The sequence below is a fragment of the Canis lupus genome, chromosome 26, assembly GCF_003254725.2.
Source record: "Canis lupus dingo isolate Sandy chromosome 26, ASM325472v2, whole genome shotgun sequence".
Lineage (NCBI taxonomy): Eukaryota > Metazoa > Chordata > Mammalia > Carnivora > Canidae > Canis > Canis lupus.
In genome coordinates, this window is record NC_064268.1 from 12045749 (window position 1) to 12051751 (window position 6003).

Sequence of the window (6003 nt, forward strand, 5' to 3'; positions counted from 1 at the left end):
TCTGAAATGCCTCAGTCATCCAGCCCGGGATCGAGGGAGGAGGCTGGGCCCGGGAGGAAGGGGGAGGAGGAGGAGGGAGCGAGCCAGCCGGGCCAGGAAGGCGGAGAGCGCGCCGGGCGCCGGGCAGGGGCGCTCGCCTCTCGCGCGCGCGGCTCGCCTCTCCTCCCCGGCCCGCCGCGGCCGATTCTCCTGCGGCTCAGCCTCTCGCCGCGGCCCCGGGAGAGCCGGGCGGGCGGCCGAGCCCTCCTCCGGACGCAACAAAAGGCGGCGGCGGCCGGGGAGGCAAGCGCCGGGGCTCCCGGCTTGCGCGCTCTCCAGCCCCACGTGGAGCCAAGCTCCGCCCGGCCGCCGCGAAAGGGCTCCCGAGCTCGGGTGGCTCTCGGCGCCGGGCTCCCGGCACCCGGGCTCGTGGGCTCCCCGGCACACGCGTGCGGGGGGCTCCCTATCCCCCGGGCCCCACCCGGAACTGTGGGCGGAGACCCAAACACCCTGGCACTCGGGCGCGCGGACACGTGCCAGCGCCCTGGGACCCAGCCACCCGCGGGAAAACACGTACACGCAAACACGTACACAGCCTGCGCCGCCGGCCCCAGCTGCGCTCACCCGGGGAGGCGGACTCGGGGATTTTTTTATTTTTTTATTTTTTGAAATGCATTTACCAGCCCTTTTAGGTCTCATCTTCTATCTGAATCCGGGCTCCCCGACTTCCACCTGAATGTGTGCGTGAGTGTAGAGCAGAGAATGGAGATCGGGACAGAATGAGCGCCGCGAGGGACCAGGTTCTGGGCCTGCCCCCGCCGAGCCGCTGCCCTCACCTCCCAGGCCGTGGGCGCGCTGGTAGGGGGAGGTGCGCCCTCCTGGTATCTTCTCCAGGCATCGCACTTATCTCTCCGTGCACCCGGGGACTTACCTCACCAGAAGTCGGGGGGTGAATTTGTAAAACAAACCGTGATACGCCCCCACCCCAGAGGCGAGGTGACTGGTTCCAGTTCAGGTAGGGTGGGGGCCTCAGCGAGGGTGAAGGGGAGGGAGGTGTCTTACGAATCAGACATGTCGCCGAAATGATCTCTGTTACCGCAGGTCCCCGTCTGGGTCAGAGGTTTCACCAAACCCACATTTCTCGCTTCTGGGTGGAGGTTTTTTTTGGGGGGGGAGGGGAGCTGAGGGCAGTGAGTTGGGCTGCCCCTGCTTAGATGGGGGCAAAATCTTGGGGAGAATGTTCTTTTGCCCTTCCTGAGTTGAGAGCTTCCTCGAGTGGAAAGGAAAGGAGAAAATGCTGGTTTCGGGGCCTAGGGGGTTAAGAAACCCAAGGCTTGGGATGTGTATGCGTGCGTGCGTGCGCGCCGGGGACGCCAGAACAGTCCCGAGTCTGCCCTGTGTACCTCCAAGCCCCCAGCCTCCAGACTCCGAAGTGTGAGCAAGTGGAGGGTGAAAATGCACTTCTTTTGTGGGCCAACCGCCTCGAGATAGGGGCGGAACTTTTGAGGCGACAAGCTTTTCCAGCCTCGCATTTTTGACGCACATGGCTAAGAGCGCTTGGCGCCAGCGCTGCGAATTCCCTGAAGTCACCAGAGAGAATGGAGTGGTTCTTCGAACTCCCGTCTGGCTCGCCCTCTCGCCCCTTTCTTTCCCTTTCGGCCTGTCTTTCTCTGGCGTCCTCTCGGGGTCTCTCTGCCCCGTGGTTAGAAGAGGGGAAGAAAAGGAAGAGGCCAGCGGGGCCCAGGGGGTCGGCTCACACGCCCCCTCCCGTGTCCCCAGCGGCCCGATCCTGGAGGGTGCGAGAGGCCAGGCCTTCCGCCCTCCTCCACCGAGGTCACCGCAGGGTTTCCCAAGTCTCTGGAGGCCCAAACCCACCCCCTCCCCCACAGCGCTCGCAGCCTGAGCCCCGGGCAGCTCCGCGGCGCTCTCAGGAGCGTCCCCCCATCCCCGCGAGCTGGCTTTGCCTGCACTCGCCAGCCCATCTCGGCCCCAGCGCGCGGCAAAGGGTGGAAGGAAGGGAGTTCTGCTGCCGCAATGTGACTGATCCCCCTCCTCACTGTCTCGGTGCCCCAAGCGTCCAGATGCTCGGCAAAGAGACGTTTTCACTGAGTCCTGCTATTTCTGGCCTCCCGTATGTCTTGGACGTGGGAGGGGAGCTCGCTAATTTCACTTGTAAAATACCTCGACTTGCCTTTGGCCGCCCAGCGGACCTAGCGGGATCTCTGGTCCCCACACTGGCTGCCCCCCTCCCTCAAATGCCTCTTTTCGCCCCGTGGCTCCGACTTAACCCCGGGGTCAGCCCCGTTGCCACTCCAGAGCCCCCACTCCCGTTCTTGCGCACAAAGGGTGGGGTGGGGGGGATAGAGGAAAGTTTGTGGGGTTCTGATTCAGAAATGTGGACGTCTTGCTAATGGTCTGCAAACTTCCGCCAATTATGACTGACCTCCCAGATTCGGCCCCAGGAGGCTCGTATTCTGCAGGGAGGCCACGGTGACTTGGGATCAAAAGCGAGAAGGTGCGAACTCCTCTTTGTCTCTGCTGGGCCGTCGCGCCCCCCTCCTGGTGGGTGATAAACCCACTCTGGCGCCGGCCGTGCGCTGGGTGATTAATTTGCGAACAAACAAAAGCGGCCTGGTGGCCATCGCATTCGGGTGAAACGTTGGCCAGCGCGTTCTGAAGACTTGTGCCAGGCCCGGCTGCCGGGGGGAACCGACGAGGCCAGCGGCACCTCCACCACCCCCAGGCCCGCGGCTTTAGGCTCCAGGCGCAGAGTCTACGCAGCTTTCTCTCTGTTTGCAGACCCCCCTCGACAGTGTCTCTTTCCCCTCCGCGCTCAACAAAAGACCTTCGGGGAAACACAGAATGAGCCTGCCCCTTGGCGGGGTCTGGGGAGCCCTGCTGTAAGGGCGGGAGAAGAGAGCAGTGGGAGGGGGGCAAAGTTTGGATCGCAGAGGACGCACAGAACTTCTGCCGTCCCTCAGATATTCCTGCACCTTTTTGCAAAGAGTTTTCACTTCATCGCAGGCCTGATTTTTTTGTTGTTGTTAAATAACCCACCTCTGCGTATCTGTAATGCATCTGCAGTGTTTAAGGCCAAGCCGTATGTGTGTGTCTGTGTGTGTGTGTCCCGGCAAATGGTAAACTGGGGAGGGAGCAGAGGAGCCTCAGAACAAATTTCGTATACACACACAAATGCGAAACCAAGCCACCCCGCCCAGGCCAAGGATGTAGCAGAGAAGCTAGGCTTGCCAAAGAATCCGCGGGGAAGCCTCTGCTCTATCCTACTTCTCCCTATGGCACTGCCTGTCTCAAACTCTAAAGGGGACCAAGCGACCCTTTGGTGACCGAATGGTGTTTATCTGCAGTTTACAAAAAAAGGGGGGGGAGGGGAAAAGGATGGTGGGCAGGCGGGGTGGTTTATTTTGGCAAGTTTGCTGTAAATATTCTCTGCAGCATGTGTGAGGTCTGGCGAGGGACTATTACACGCTTATTCCCTCTTAAACTTTCACCCCCGTTTGCCGCGGAGCTTTTTCCAGTCCGAGGTGTTGCTAAATTGGAAACTCTGTTGACATAAGGACATCCGTGTTTCTCCAGGGGTCTGAGGCCTAATTAAGAAGTTTCCTACGGTGGTCGGTCCATACATAAACTTTTACTGGGGAGGAGTTCTCTGGTTGCTTGGCAGTGTTAGCGATGGGTCCCATTCCTACCCACCCCTCCCCCAACCTAGGGGATCTAGGCCTTTTTTTTTTTTTTTAATTGACCGGCTTTGAAACTCAGTGTCTGCCTTTGGGCTCCCATCCTCCTCAGTGACTTCATTTTCTTACGGGGATCCCAGGGAATCTGCTACCCACCCATCCCCCCGCCCCCCGGCCCCGGAGGAGTGCCTGGCTTACTGTTTGTGATCCCCCCTGCAAAATACTGCTAGCACCCTCCTCCCCACGTTAGCACTCCGGTGTGACCCCAAACCTAGACTCAGCTATATGCAGTTCTGAACCCAGTGGAGGACCTCTACAGAGACCAGGGAAGCTAGATTTTCCTCTTGGAGCTTTACATGCACTGCACACCTCCCCTGGCCACCACCCCCCCCCCCCAAACTTTGTTTTAAGAGATCCGTTCCTCCCTGGCCAGGAGGCTGCAGGATCATTCAGTTTGATGGAGAATTAGCTCCCTATCTTTCCTCCCTCTGGGGGCAGATACAAGCCTCTTGGTTGGACCAGACAGATCACCTATCTTCTGTTTCTTCTCTTTTCTGTTTGTTGGTGTCCCTGTCTCTCTATTCATCTTTCAGGTCCCTGTGACCATAGATAGGTATGATCTTTTTTGCCTGTTTCCTTGAACTTTCTCTTCTCTCCCTTGCATCTGTCTTGTTCTGTTTCCCCTTCTCGTCTGTCTCTACCCCCTCAGCCTTTAACTTCTCTTGTTCCTTCTGTTTCTGATTTACTGTCTTTCCCACTCTTTCTGCCTCTTCTCTCTCTCTCTCTCTCTCTCTCTCCCTTTCTGGTTTCTCTGGCTTTCTTGGCCCTCTCTGAATTCTCTCCTGATTTTCTCTGTATTTCTGGATCGCCTCTGTATTCCTTCCCCTGCATCTTTGCCAGTAACCCAAGATGGGCTGGAGCTACCTCTTCTTGGGGTGCAAGCCAGCACCTCCCCCTCACGCCCTTGGCTAGGAAGAAGATAAGGTGTCCTGAGAGAGAGAAATGGGTTTGGGCCCATTTGTGTAGGTTGGAAGTATCACCTTCTCCATCTGGATCCCCAAAATCAGTCTTTTCCCCAGAGGATCTCTTCCCCCTCCCTTTCGAAGGCAGGAGCCCTGGGTGAGATGAGGCACATCTACCCTGGAGCCAGCACACGGCTTTCCTGTAAGGCACATTTCCCTGTCCTCTGACAGCCCTCTAAATTATTGATCAGGGCGATTCAGTACAAGAGTCTGAAGCCTGTGTGTGTATGTGTGTGTGTGTGTATGTGTGTGTGTGAGAGAGAGAGAGAGAGAGAAAAGATTGTCGAAGTTGTCTAGCTTGAGAAAGCAGTATTTTTAGTACACGGAGGCTCACTTTGGCGCCAGTTGGTTTATGCTGTTTCTAGAGCATCATCCGTTATTCGCTTAATCCATGCTTATCGTACCTCCTTTTAATGTAAATATAGTTTTGGCAGAAACAAAATGGAAAGATTTCACCCTCTGCATTATTCTTATTAGCACCTACCTTTCATCAAAGCCAGTCGCCCTGGAAAATGGCAAATTTGTACATGGCTAGTGATTTAGATAAGTTGGAAGGGAAACAAGGGTGGGGGGTAGAAATGAAGTGTGTGTGTGTGTGTGTGTGTGTGTGTGTGTCTGGGGAAAGTGCCTTTTATACATCTGTGAAGAGTTCTCTGTCTCTCTCTCTCAGGAAAAGGAACTACTTGTGGTTTCCTAATTTCAAACCAGTCTGCATCTTCAATGTTCTCTGTGTTTTACCCAGTGACTTAAAAAAAAAAAAAAAGATAATGCATGGACGTTTCTTAGTCCAGCAGAAATGAATTCCCAAGCAAGAGGCTGGGGAATTTCTCCTCCAGTCTTATCTGACCCAGAATCAGCAAGATGCAGGCCAGAGCTGGCTTGGGCCTCAGGCACTTTTGACCACCCAACACCTTTCTTTATGCAACATCCTCTTTCCAGATTTTAAGTGGAGACAGGTAAGGGTGTAAATCGTCCCTTAACCATTTGTGCCAGGAATTTGGCTTGGAGGGGGGGCATCTAAGGGACAGAATACTTTTTAAAAGGTGGAGGAAAATACTATTATGGTACAATCTCCAATCTCTAATGCAGATTGGGGGTTTCCTCTGAACGGGAGAGCTTCCATCTGCCCCGTGGTTCCCCACTCATTCTCCTCCCCATGATCAAGTACTGGTAGTGTTGCTGGGTGCCAGCAGCGTGGGGGCAGTGGGGTCTTGCCCTCTGACAGCAGAGGGGCCCCAGGGAACCGGGAGATGTGTAAGCAACGGGGGCATGGCTAATGACATTCCGCTACTGTCAGGAAGGTTGAC